We start from the raw sequence: 14,174 nt of genomic DNA on the forward strand, positions 1-14,174 counted from the left end.
GACCAGCCTATCACCCGCCAGTCTTCACCTGACGTCTTTGAGATATCCTCTACTGTGCTCGAATGACTTCCTCTCCAATCGCCAGCCTACATTTGTAAAAGCGAAGCATGACTTAGCAGCATGTCTGTTCACCCCGCAACCGCCCTCCTGTGCATAGGAAAAGCTAAAATCTCAGAAGCAATAGACTATAAAAGGAGATAAGAAGGGTAAGGACAGGAGGCTGATCTAAGTTGGTCTCGGCTCCTTCCTACATTTTTCTCCCCCTGAATCCTCTTTCTTCATATAAGAAATCTGCTAACTCTTAGGAGGGTAACTCCCTGCAAGGACCTCAATGACCCAGGGACCTCCCAAAAAACCTCCCTCGAGCTCACCAGCTGACTTGACCGTCGGAGGTACCACGGGGGAAACTAGCCCCGTACTCCTGCGATTCTTGCATGTGCAGGTTATCAGTCCACCCCGAACGCTCAGAACCGGGTATGAAGTCGTAGGAGGAGTCGGCCCCATCCTTTATCCTCCCAACCTTCGCCAGCAGCGGAAGAATCTCATCGACTGTGTGTTCACGGACGTCAACACCTAGTGATTGGAAAGGTCACAATATCTTTAATTGCTAAGACCGAGAAAATAAACCAGTAACGACTCGAAATACTATATAATTTAAATAGTGTCGGATCTAAATAAAAATACTATTTTATTTAAATAGTTTTGGATCTAAATATTCTTTAGAGTTATTATAGTTTCTATTCGATTTGACATTTCTTCAATAGTAATTGATCCTTTAAAAGTTGCAACAAATACATATCAAAATATAGGGTTCTAAATGAAACTAGAATCAAGTGATGTTGATTCATTGTGGTTAAAATGTTTTAATTGGACTTCCCATCAAATTAATTAGCTATAAAAAAATACACACGTCTTACTTTAAGAGTTACAATAGAGAGAGTATCTGTTCACTTTCCGTATCATGCATAGAAAAACTAATATATTATAGTTCTCAGTTTAAACTAGATAAAGCGGCTAGCTGCTTGAATCATCAAATTTAACTTGTTTTGTACCACGTGAACAAGAAATTCCAAAAGAATATTTTTCAAGAGTTTTTTTTATATCAATTCGTGATTTTTTATATTCAAGAATAAAATCAAAGCTGGGAAAAAATATTTTTTGGGGGGGAGGTGTTTTATCCAAAACAATTAAGTTCACTTTTTTTCCAAAATAAATTTCCAAAACAATTAAGTTCACTCAGGTGGCCTGTGAGCACGCGGGCCACTTGGAGCTGGCTGATGAGTGCGTGGGTCATATGGAGGTGGCCGGTAAGCGCACGGGCCAATCGTTTTGCCATTCTGGTGGCTGATGATCGTGCGAGCCACTTGGTGGTGGCCGGTGAGCATGTGAGCACTTGGCGATGGCTATTCCAATAGCTTGTTGCTACGTCATCAACGGTTTGCCGATTTGCTTCATGTGCTTATCGATGTTGGATAATCTTCTTTGACTCGAACAATGACGTTCATCGTCTTCTCTCTGTCTCGAACTGTGTTCGGGGACCTATAGGCAAATTTTAACGTCTACAGACCAACCCGAGGGTTTTTCAATTGAAGGAAAGGAACACATGGTGTGTAAACTTAAGAGATCAATATACTGACTCAAACAAGCTTCCCGACAATGGTATCTTAAGTTTAATGATACTATCACATCTTTTGGATTTAAAGAATGGTATCTTAAGTTTAATGATACTATCACATCTTTTGGATTTAAAGAAAACATCGTTGATCGATGTATATATCTCACATCTTTTGGATTTAAAGAAAACATCGTTGATCGATGTATATATCTAAAGATCAGTGAGAGCAAGTTTATATTTCTTATTCTGTATGTTGATGATATCTTGCTTGCTGCTAATTATCTTGGCTTGTTACACAAGACCAAGAAATTTCTCTCCAAGAACTTCGAAATGAAAGATATGTGTGAGGCATCCTATGTGATTGGAATTAAAATATTCTGTGACAGATCACAATAATTGTTAGGGTTGTCTCAGAAATCATATATTAATAAAGTTTTAGAGAAGTTCAAGATGGATAAATGCTCTGCATCTGTTGTTCCAATTCATAAAGGGGATAAATTCAGTCTTATGCAATATCTAAAGAATAAATTAGAACACAAACAAATAGAACAAATTCCTTATGCATCTATCGTTGGGAGCTTGATGTATGCTTAAGTCTGTACAAGGCCAGATATTAGTTTTGCTATTGGAATGTTGGGTAGATATCAAAGTAATCCAGGATTAGATCATTGGAAAGCTGCAAAAAAAGTATTGAGATACTTGCAAGGAACAAATGATCATATGCTCACTTATAGGAGATCTGATCACCTTGAGGTGATTGGATATTCAGATTCAATTTTTGCTAGATGTTTGGATACTAGAAAATCCACATTTGACTATCTGTTTCTTCTAGCTGGAGGAGCGATCTCATGAAAAAGCGCGAAGCAGTTTGTCATTGCTGCATCGACTATGGAGGCTGAGTTCGTGGCATGCTATGAGGCCACTGTTCATGGATTATGGCTGCGGAATTTTATTTCAGGACTTGGAGTTGTTGACACTATTGCCAAGCCGCTGAAAATTTATTGTGATAATGCTGAAGTAGTCTTCTTTTCTAAAAATGACAAGTATTCGAAGGGTGCTAAACATATGGAATTAAAATAATTTGCCGTTAAAGAAGAAGTTCAGAAACAAAGAGTGTCAATTGAGCATATTAGCACAAATCTCATGGTTGCGAGTTCGTTAACAAAAGGATTGCCATCAAAGACATTTACTGAACATATCAAAAGAATGGGCATTATTGAAAATTATTATTGACTTTTATGTAAGGTTTATGTTCTTTATATATTTGACACTTTAAGCTCATCTAAATATTGTTTTTGATATTTTAGTACATCCTGTTTATTACTGTTAGTATATACATAAATGATTATGTGAATATTAACAGGATATGTCTCTAACAAGGACATTATTCTTGAACCATTATGATAAGTCTTATTACAGGTCATGTTTAGTTTAAAACTAATATTGTGATACATGGAAGGGATTATGTCGATTTAACTGCGTACGACTGTCATGATCCTTATTAGTTTTCTACTTAATGATGATTGATGGTTTGATCAATATAATGATGGAATTAGCTTCCATGATCCTTATTAGTTTTCTACTTAATGATGATTGATGGTTTGATCAATATAATGATGGAATTAGCTTATACTATGCATATTATCAATATAATGATGGAATTAGCTTATACTATGCATATTATGTTGTATTATTAAACCATGACATTAAATTTTAATACATGTGCCAAGTGGGAGAATGTTAGATTAGTGGCCCACGTTTTGTAAAACCACCTTTTAGTGGTCACGATTTTGTTCCCGCATTTTATTTTAGTTTATGTAACTGCTCATGTTTCATTTCAAAACATTTAATTAAGTTTGTGTAATTATAACTACACACGTTTTATTAATTTATGCTAAATTCCTATTGGTCAATTAAGATACCTACTCACGTTGATGGAGTGTGAGTGATTATTTTATTTAAAGGCTTGGTCCTCTCTCTACCTATTATGTGAAAGTTTTCTCTCCATCAAGAAAATTTCAGAAAAGTTCAAGAGGGTTAAGGGAGAGAAACTCAAGTCTTCAAGATTGTTCATCTTGCAATCAATTTCTCTTCCAAGTTTCAAATCATGGATCAATGTACGTTTTCTTCATTAATTGTTCATTGTGAAAATCATTTGTTCTAAGATCTTGGTATTATGATAATCAAATTAAAATTAAAGTTTAGTTTGATTTGCTTAAATTAAGTATTAAGGTTACATTTTCATGCTAACTATATGAACTCAGATACATGTTGTTCTTTCACTCTTTGTCTGACCCGCTCTAGCTAGCATATCCGCCAAGGCCACTGAGACTGACTATGATGATGGCTTTCCAAACGACTCTCAAAGACTAGATCTTGATCCAAGACTCTCGCTTGCTACATCCTCTCCCTTTGTCGTCCCCCTTCTCATTCAAAAACCAACTTCTCTGATTTGATCGTGCGTCAACACCTCTTTCTATTGGTCGACCAGAGCCACCACTTGCACCCACCACCGCAGCTGTCAATGTCGAGTAGACCATCCGACGTTCGTCCGTTTGCTAGCTCTCCAAGTAGTGGGTCGTTAGCTAACCTAGCTCAAGACCTTGATGACCGATCCATGGTTCCTTCGTCTTTGTCTCTTTTTTTGCTCACGGAAGAGACCATCAAAAGATGACGAAGCGGGCTTTGCACTTTGTCGAAAAGTCCCTTATCTCTTGAAAGGATTCCCATTAGACGAACAGGTCTCTTCCTACACTACGCGGGATTCGGATCCTCTCCACTACAAAAAAAACAGTAGAGGGACCACTACATAATCACGGCCATTGATTATCTAGTTAATGGTTGTGATTTTATCTTTTAGTGCAAATTAGGAATGAGTGCAATACACGGGGTATGGTAAGTGTTAGATTTAGATTGTATCATAACCGCCTACTAAATAATCAACGCTTGAGATTAAAAGTAATGGTCTCTCCACTACTTTTTTGTAGTGGAGAGGATCCAAATCCATTAACTTTTTAGGTTTTTAGAGTACACTTTAGAAAACTGGCCAAACTTGCATACTGTACCCCGTTGTAGATATAGCATACTAATTATTGCTTAGTTATAAAATAAAATAAAATATAGCATACTAATTATGATATAGCATACTAATTATTGCTTAGTTATAAAATAAAATAAAATAGATAAGATTGGATCTTCAATTACTTGGCTTCCCTGTTTTCTTTTGCTTACTTGGATTGATCACTTATTGAACTAAAGTTTAGTTGAACTTATCCACTTTTCAGCACTCTGTGCTGGGATTAACTTGGTGTAATTACAGAGGATATTAATGATCCTAATAACATAAAATTGATTCCCTTCTGCATTATGTATATTAGGAATTCATGAAAATTTAGAGATCAATATCTTTGTAACTCAAACAGAAAAAAAAAATACTATGAAAAATTAAAGCGCAAATAAAAACAGCCCTATATATACATTCCACTAGTCAAGCTCTAAAGAAGACTAGGGCAGGGCAGATGAAAACTAAAGCAAATTAACACAACAGTAAACTAAGCCTATTAATTACAACCATCTAATTAATTACGTAGGACTCTTAGCAGGAGTTACTAGCTAGTGCTGCGTGGTGGCACTTGGACGCCGATGAGGTAGGACGGCGGCTTCGCAGATGGGACAGGCTCCCCGGGTGGGCAGGGCGCGGCACGCGCACTTGATGTGTGCGGTGTGGTGGCACGGTTCCAAAATGACGAGTCGGTCGGTAGCGAAGTATGGTTCCCTGAGGGGAGGGTGGCGCTTGATGCTTAGGGACGAGCGGAGGTGAATGCGGAGGAGCAGAGGATGGGGCTCCTGAAGAAGCCATTAGTTGCGCGTGAATGAATTGATCAAGAATGAAGATGAAGAAGAAGGAAGAGAAGCTACAGAGCAGGTAAAGGTTAATCGATCGGGATGCTGCAAGATGAGGGCAGTGGAGTGCCAACTGAACTGAAGTAATACTATAATAAGTCTTCTGAACCAGAAATCATGATTCTTAGCTACGAGACCTACGCCCTAGCTAGCCAGCTGCAGAAACCGTGATCATCACACCAGCCCAATTAATCGACCCCTCAAAATTTGGCATAATAAGCTGGCAGATTTGAAGAGCTAAAGGATACGTCTTGACCTAATTAATTTGAACTAGCTAGCTTCCACACAAATATATTTCATTCCTTATTTATTTTCATGAGAAATGGAAAGAAATGTGCGTATTAATGATTCAACAGCTAAGCATGGAAGGAAAAAGGAAAAAGGGAGAAGAAAAAAAAAACCCCTTGTCCAAAAATGGAAATCATGCAGTAACCATATATGTATTCATCCGTTTAAAGGATTGCATACCATCACCATGACCTTAACCATTGTCCTCAAGCGACAAAATAAACAAAATGGCATTCACACGGTTCTACAGTGTAGGGCTTATTTTCCTTTACCTTGCCCTTTGCGGCAACGGAGGAGTTCATGATGGCATAGAGACAGGGAAACGAACCACTCTGGTACATATGTACTTTTTCTTATTCTTTGCGTCCAATTAATAGGATAGATTGCACTTTAATTCACTGATTGTTTGGTTAATATATACATGCATTTTTATGGATATTTTCTTCTAGTGATAAAACTGTTGTTCTTGCATTCGATTATCTATACATGTATACAAAAAAAAATTAATTTTTTAGAGTAACTTGAATTTTTTACGTTGTAATTGTTTTTGGATGCAGAACAAGGACTATCATAAAATAGATGGCAGAGAAAAGGTTCCGTTTTGAGGAAAAAATTATACTTCTAATGATGCTATTGCTATGACTGCCGTATCTAATCGTCTTGAACATGTGAGACTTACTCTCGAGTCATTTGAAATCGATCAGTCTATTTAATTACATTTTATGAACTTAATTAAAATCTTGATTTACAACGCATATTTAGTTCTCAACCCTTTCACTACAACAAAGCTGTTTTTTTATAGCATTGAATGATAGCGTTTATGTTATAAGTGCTATAGATCCTATGTGCTTTATTTTTTGATAGCGTTTGAAAATTTTTAAACGCTATAAGTATTTGATCGTAATTTTTTTTGTTCTGACGCGTTAAAAAATTAAGCGGGAGACTGAAAATCCGCCCCCGTAGCTAGCCCTAAATTTTATTTTCCCCTAAATTATTTCGATCCCTCTCCCTTAGATCTCTGCAATTCGCTCCCTCCCTCACTCTCTCTCGCCACCCTAAATTATTTCGATCCCTCTCCCTTAGATCTCTGCAATTCGCTCCCTCCCTCACTCTCTCTCGCCAAAACTGGCCAGCGGTGTCGCCCTCCTCCTCTCATCCTCGTTCGAGCTCTCTCGCCGCCTCCCTCCCTCTATCGTCGCCAAAACCTGTGTCGAGCCTTCCCTCCCTCTTTCGTCGCCAAAAGCAGCACTTCCCGCCCTCCCTCCCTCTCTCTCGCCAAAACTAGCGCCGCCCATCTACTCTCGTCGTCGTCGTTAGAGCTCTCTCGCCGCCTCCCTCCCTGTCTTGTCGCCAAAACTAGCCATCTACTCTCGTCGTCGTCGTTAGAGCTCTCTCGCCGCCTCCCTCCCTGTCTTGTCGCCAAAACTAGGGCGCCCTCACTCCCTCTCTCGTCTCCAAAACCATCGTCGCCCTCCTCCTCGTGTCGTCGTCGTCATCGTCCGCCCTCACTCCCTCTCTCGTCTCCAAAACCATCGTCGCCCTCCTCCTCGTGTCGTCGTCGTCATCGTCAGAGCTCTCTCGCCACCTCCTCCTCTCCCCTAAAAACCCTGATTCGAGCTCCTCCTCCTCCTTCAGTAGTAGACCAACCGCTCGATTGGACCGCCGCTCAAAGCTCTGTCGCTCCCTCCTCCTCTTCGGTGAAAACCCTAACCCTAATCCACCTTTCCATCAAAAACCTAATCGTCACTTAATTTGGCCTTCTCCTCCACTTAATCGGAGTTCGACCCAGAAGCCTGGATTCATTAATTGGTATCTTATTCTAAGAGTGAGTATTTTATTTCCTAGCTCTTTGTAAAATTTCTACAGCATTGCAGCTTCATCCAGATAAGAACAGGCATCCAAAAGCCGAAGTGACATTCAAGCTTATTTCAGAGGTGGATATTTTAATTTTCTTTTCTTAAATGTTTTTTTTTTGTGCAACATTAGAGTTCTGTTTTGAGAATTATGCATTTGTGTATAGTTCATTTTCACGAGGATGAGGATAGTTTTTCACTCAATTTTAATTTCTTATTTGTGTATAGAATTATGTATTTGTGTATAGTTCATTTTCACGAGGATGAGGACAGCTTTTCACTCAATTTTAATTTCTTATTTGTGTACCGAAGTGGCATTCAAGCTTATTTCAGAGGTGGATATTTTAATTTTCTTTTCTTAAATGTTTTTTTTTTGTGCAACATTAGAGTTCTGTTGTGAGAATTATGTATTTGTGTATAGTTCATTTTCACGAGGATGAGGACAGTTTTTCACTCAATTTTAATTTCTTATTTGTGTATAGAATTATGTATTTGTGTATAGTTCATTTTCACGAGGATGAGGACAACTTTTCACTCAATTTTAATTTCTTATTTGTGTATAGTCCATTTCCTCCTTTTGATTGTAAATGGCTCTACACATGATCAATTCTTGATTGAAAACATGTGGAATACTACTTCCTTTAGTATCAATTGAATACCTTTGATTTAAACTGCACCAATTTTGTATAATGGCACTATCATTGTACAGTTAACCCCTTTCAAGGAAATATTACATCATTGCAACACTGTTATACTGATTTGGCTGATTTATTGGTACTGTTATTGATATAGAATAATTAAAATTGACACTATATGAACAAATCTTGATAGTGTCATCCTGCCTGCAAAACTGGAAAATAAAATTTAATCAGCATTTTGCTTTATATTGGATGTTGTGAATTGCTTCATATACGTTTCAGTCCTTATGTTTACTATTTTCATATTCTCCTGTCAAATTTTAATGGCGTTCTGTTTGTTCGAAACTTGATATATCAAGATTACTTATTTGACATGTATCAGGTAGAATAGAGTTATGAAATTTCATCTTGCTAACCATTTATCATTTATATTTCAGATGGATATTGAGTCGTGCCTTGCTATTGATTTTGACATTGAAAATATCCTTACTGTGAAACTATTTTCTTTGTTATTTTTCTATGAGAATGGAAACTATCATTTTAATGTCCTGTGTGTTAGAGGAAAAGAGCTTTTGGAATTATTATGCATTGCCTGTTACTATTAGTGCTATTGCTACTTTCTTCTTCTTCTCGTTTTTCCTCTTCTTTTTCAGCTGAACCCAACTAGAACAGATACTGATCCTTTGTTGGTGTAGGCTCCCTTTGATGCATATCTACAGTATGTACTGAATTTCTGTCACCTATATGTCTTTATGGTCTTTAAGCTAAAAGTTTACTTGAATTCTTGAAACTCATCATCCATCTTAGTGGATAATTTTTTTCCCCTTGTTTTTAGCTGATCTTAATACTCTATACAACTATCCAGTGCATTCAATTGGTCTTGGTTCTCAGGGTTGCAATTTGAGTAGTGTTTTATTGAACTTTATTATCTACATGTTCTTGTTACTTTTCACCATGATTTCTTTTTTGAGAACTATTGTTATTCTTTTAGTACATGAAGTTTCTAACATCTGTTCATAGACTAACATTTGTTTTCCGAGGATTTCTGAAATACTTATTTCATATGAAAAAAATGTAGCCATGGATTTCATTTTCAAGAGCCTTACAAAATCTCATTTGGTTATCTGACTTCTTGAAGCGTCTTACTGTATATCCACTTTGAATAAGAGAATAAGGACATTTATCTATATAAAAATTTACCATCTTTATCGCCAAAAATCATATAGACAGCCCCTATTGAGGATTATATAGGGAGGAAGGACAGGTTTTCGTGGGTACCAGCAGATTTGGGAATTTCATTGGTTTGTGTTATGTCTTGCTTGGACAAGATTCATTATTTTGTTTGCAGTGATATCTTAATTGCTTGCACTGATTTAAAAATGGTTGTGGAATACATGTCACATTCTGCGCACAATACATTGAAGTCACACATGTATATGTATATGCACGCACAACCCACACATATCCATGTGTATATGTACACACACCATGAATGCTTATCCTTCAACCCTCTTTGCAGACTTTCATCTAAAAGGCTGGCCGATTTTTCTTTTTTACTGATCACACTTATTAGATGACTAAAGCTAGTTAGACGCATGTTAGTTTGTCTATTGTTTTGGTTCAGAGTTCAGAATCATCTTTCTTATTTGGCAATGCATGCCAATTTTTAGTCTTCATTTTCTCCAACAGTTATGCATAGCCTCTGAATCAATCTGATGTTTTACACTTTTGTAACTACAAATATGTCAATTTTTTTAATATAGTTCCCCATATCTTTTGATACATTCTATATGGTTCTCCATAAGATTTATGCACTCCATGAGAGTAAGTCTTGTAGTTTCTTGCTTTTGGTTTATTTATCCCACCAATTATAGTTTAGTGAAAGCTTATAAACTGTTTTTGTGCATAGTATTAAATATATATGTTCTTTCTTCTAATACATCATCAAACGGTCGTGCATTTTATACGGTCAATGTGCTTCATTCTTAACTTCTCATTAGTGGAAGGCCTAAAAAATCATATTGATAGTTCTAGTTCTTGCTACATTGCATGTGCATTTCCAGTTTGTCTTAAACAATATTATGGATCTAATAGTTCCATATTTCACATCTCTTGTTGTAACAGATACGTGATGTGCTTGCACGAAGAGGGGAAGATTTACACATAGATGTCAATTTTCTATCTAGGTCTTATGTCTTACTGTTATGTATCAATGTTCGGATCTGATTATAAATGAATGTGTGTCTTCCTAGTAGTTCTATTTTTTTGGGAGTCTATCATACACTCTCGTATGGAGCTTTTCAATGGACAGTATTATGATCGACCATAGCATTTCACGTCGAAATTGACCCCCTTAGTGGTTTTGTATGGTCATCGTCCCTTTGCGTAGTAGAAACTAACATAAAATTTTCAAACAGGCTGTACAAAGAGTGTTATTATATGACAGGCATAGAGATATGAGGCTTGATGTTGATAATGTCTTATGAGGTAAGTCATAAGGGAAAGTTATGTTGCTTGCGTAAAACAGTGGCTGATGATGAAAAACTTGTGTCCTGTTTGCAAAACTACAGGCATTGCCAACATCAAATGAGAGAAGAATATATGCACATTGCAAAATTAATTGAAGATGTCGTTGGTACGACAATAGCTTGGCCATCAGACAAAGTTGTTATGCTTTAAAAAGCTGGTAAGTTATACATCTTGCAATCGTGTGTTTTTACTTTTTCATGTTTGTTATAGTTGTAATTTTGGTGTTGTTAATTTCTATTTTTACAGCAGTACTAGTACTCAATTTCTGAAGATGATGAGTCTCCCAAGTCATATGTAATGCAGCAAAGTTAATTTTTGTTGTTCTGTGTACTATGGTTAATTTCTTGTACTCCATGTTGGATTATCCAAAGACTAGTATTTGTTTTTTGGCACATTTGTGTTGACTCTTCTTGTATGCTACAACTTGGTTATGTATCAGTTTGAACCTTTAAATGAAATATTTTCTTTTATGGTTGTCACAATTGGAAGTTATTTCTAGTTCAACCTCAAAGGTTTATAGGCACAACTGAAATGCTATAAGAAGTGGAAACAATTAATGAAATGTTATTAAAAGAAGAAAGACAACATTCGTTGAAACGCCATTGTAGTAACTCAAACGCTATCAAAAGTAAGACAATAGCAGCGTTGAAATGCTATGAATGAAAACTAACTAATAGCGTTTTTCAACCGCTATGAAAGATATTTGTCATAGCAATATAGAAACGCTATTGAATACTCTTTTATAGCTACATAAAAACGCTATGGTTGGAAACTTTTTGATAGAGTTTGGGGAAACGCTATGTAAAGCAATAGACCTACTATAGCGGGTTCTGACACAGCGTTGATTAAAACGCTATGAAATAATACCATAGCGTTTTTCAGGCGTATCAGTAGATTTCAGCAGTCACTGGACCGAGTGTTGTAGTGTGTGTGTGTGCTTGGTGTGGTGTGATATATATATATATATCTATATATATATATATTATCATATAAATATATATAATAATTATATTATATATAGAGAGAGAGAGAGAGAGCACGAGAGACGAGAGGAGAGAGGGATGGAGAAAAAGCTCCCTATTAAACTTAAGCTAAGATATGGGCAGGACTTGTCAACCAAATTTTTATCCCTTCATTATGCTTTGAGATTGTTATCACATCATGCTATCTTTGAATCTTGTGCTACACATCAATGTCAACCTTCAACAACGACCCGTCAGTAAACCCATATTATTATATATTTAATATATATATATATATATATATATATATATATATATATATATATAATACTATGGAAGAGAGAGAGAGAGTAATGGGTATCCTTGTCATAGAAGGTCGATTTCCTCCTTGACACATATGTGGCACAATCCCCACCGATCTCATAAAGTAGGATGAGAGCACGTGTGAGTTGGTGGAGATTTTGTGCTACTTTGAGAGGATGTGCGAGGATTGTGTCACATAGGCAACAAGGAGGGGAAATCTTCCTCCTATGCAAGGCATACCCCATTAATCTTATTATATAGTAATATATATATACCTATTATATATATATATATATGATATACTATATATATTATAGCAGACGAGAGAGAAGAGAGGAGGAGAGAAAGAGATGAGAGAGAGAGAGAGAGAGAGAAATGGGAGAAACTGGGTTACCAAGTTGCCCTTGGCAGCAACTTGTAGTGATGTGGCCATTAATCTTGCCTTCTACATCACACCTCGGAAGATAGAAGCCTCAGCGCACCCTTGCACCAACTCCAATGTAGGATGTAGGGACCAAAACTTTAGGCCACATCGACTACCAAGTTGTTGGAGCAACTTGGTACCAAGTTCTCCATTTTTGCTCATATATATTATATATATATATATATATATATATATAGAGAGAGAGAGAGAGAGAGAGAGAGAAATATGGAGAACCTTGGTACCAAGTTCTTTCATTGAACTTGGTAGTGAGGTGGCCAAATCTAGCCCCTACATCATGCCTCGGAGATGGAGCCTCTTTTTTAAAGTAGGTGAATAGTAATTGAGGCTCTCTCTCCGAGGCATGATGTAGGGTCTTGATTTGTCCACCTCACTACCAAGTTCAATGGAGAAACTTGGTACCAAGGTTCTCCATATTTCTCATATATGAGAAATATGGAGAACCTTGGTACCAAGTTCTTTCATTGAACTTGGTAGTGAGGTGGCCAAATCTAGCCCCTACATCATGCCTCGGAGATGGAGCCTCTTTTTTAAAGTAGGTGAATAGTAATTGAGGCTCTCTCTCCGAGGCATGATGTAGGGTCTTGAATGGAGAACCTTGGTACCAAGTTCAATGGAGAAACTTAGTACCAAGGTTCTCCATATTTCCCCTCTCTCTCTCTCTCTCTCTCTCTCTCTCTCTCTCTCTCTCTTCTCCTGTGCTCACGGGATTAAAAGGGGAGGAAATTATTGTGATAAGTAAAGAGAGAGAGAATTAAGAGAGATATTAAATAGAAGAGAGAATTAAATAGGGAATTGTTCACTGTAGCTACAGTAACAATTATTGTATTTATTAAGAGATCTCAAGTTTGAGATCTGCTTGTAATTTCTTGTTAGTTAATAAGAAATTTACTGTGTGACTCCCGAAAACGTAGGCAGTTGCCGAACCTCGTTAAATCTTGGTGTATTTTCTCTATACTGCGTTTCTGCTATCTTAACGGTTTCGACGTGAATTCCTAACATGACTGTGCTTATCACATGATAAAATGCTAGTTATTTAAAAAAAGCTAGATTTTTTTTCCTACACTTCTATTCCTTCGTGTATCAAGAATTCGAAAAAATTCAAGTCATGTCCTCATTCCTCAATACTTATAAATGCTTTAAAACTTCTTAAAGGGTTAAAATTGCAAGAAGAAAGAAAAATCAAATAATAAAAACTACATTCGCATTCTCACCAGAACCCTTGCATTTCGAAGTGCTGACAAAAAAAATCTAAACCTCCCACTTCTTTTTTTAAGTTATTTTCTCCTCTTAAAAAAAAGCAAAAAACAATCGCCCCCTCCAAGACTCCATCGTAAGATAGCAAAAGAGATCCTAACTCGCAAACCCTCAACCTACATCGTGACCAGATTCCAATTAAATCCTACATCCTCCATCTTGGTTGCAGGTTCACCTTTTTCATGTGGATTTCATTTCTATTAAAATCCAAAAATGACGAAGTCGTTTTTCTATATACCTATTTATATTAACATCAGTGAAGGGTTAATGATACTATTTCGTTACGCACAAATTTGACTTATCATACACACATCGCGTGCAACAGAAAACTAGTATGATATTATCTCAGCCAAAAAGGATAAAAAAAATTTCAACTAGCCATCA

At 36.8% G+C, this 14,174-nt stretch overlaps 1 long non-coding RNA gene across 3 annotated transcripts in view; it reads left to right on the forward strand.

The window, feature by feature from the left end:
- LOC109849437 overlaps positions 1 to 11,308 on the forward strand; it is a 16,772-nt gene extending 5,464 nt beyond the window's left edge. The window contains exons 4-7 of one of the 3 annotated variants that reach the window (XR_002249095.1): positions 8,993 to 9,015; positions 10,715 to 10,784; positions 10,868 to 10,983; positions 11,073 to 11,296. This is a non-coding gene — a long non-coding RNA (uncharacterized LOC109849437). Of the gene's footprint in view, positions 1 to 8,992; positions 9,016 to 10,421; positions 10,785 to 10,867; positions 10,984 to 11,072 lie in introns of all 3 variants that reach the window. The other 2 variants (XR_002249094.1, XR_002249093.1) reach the window with 2 other exon arrangements.

Source organism: Asparagus officinalis, chromosome 7 (genome assembly GCF_001876935.1).
Source record: "Asparagus officinalis chromosome 7, Aspof.V1, whole genome shotgun sequence".
In the NCBI taxonomy this organism is placed as follows: domain Eukaryota; kingdom Viridiplantae; phylum Streptophyta; class Magnoliopsida; order Asparagales; family Asparagaceae; genus Asparagus; species Asparagus officinalis.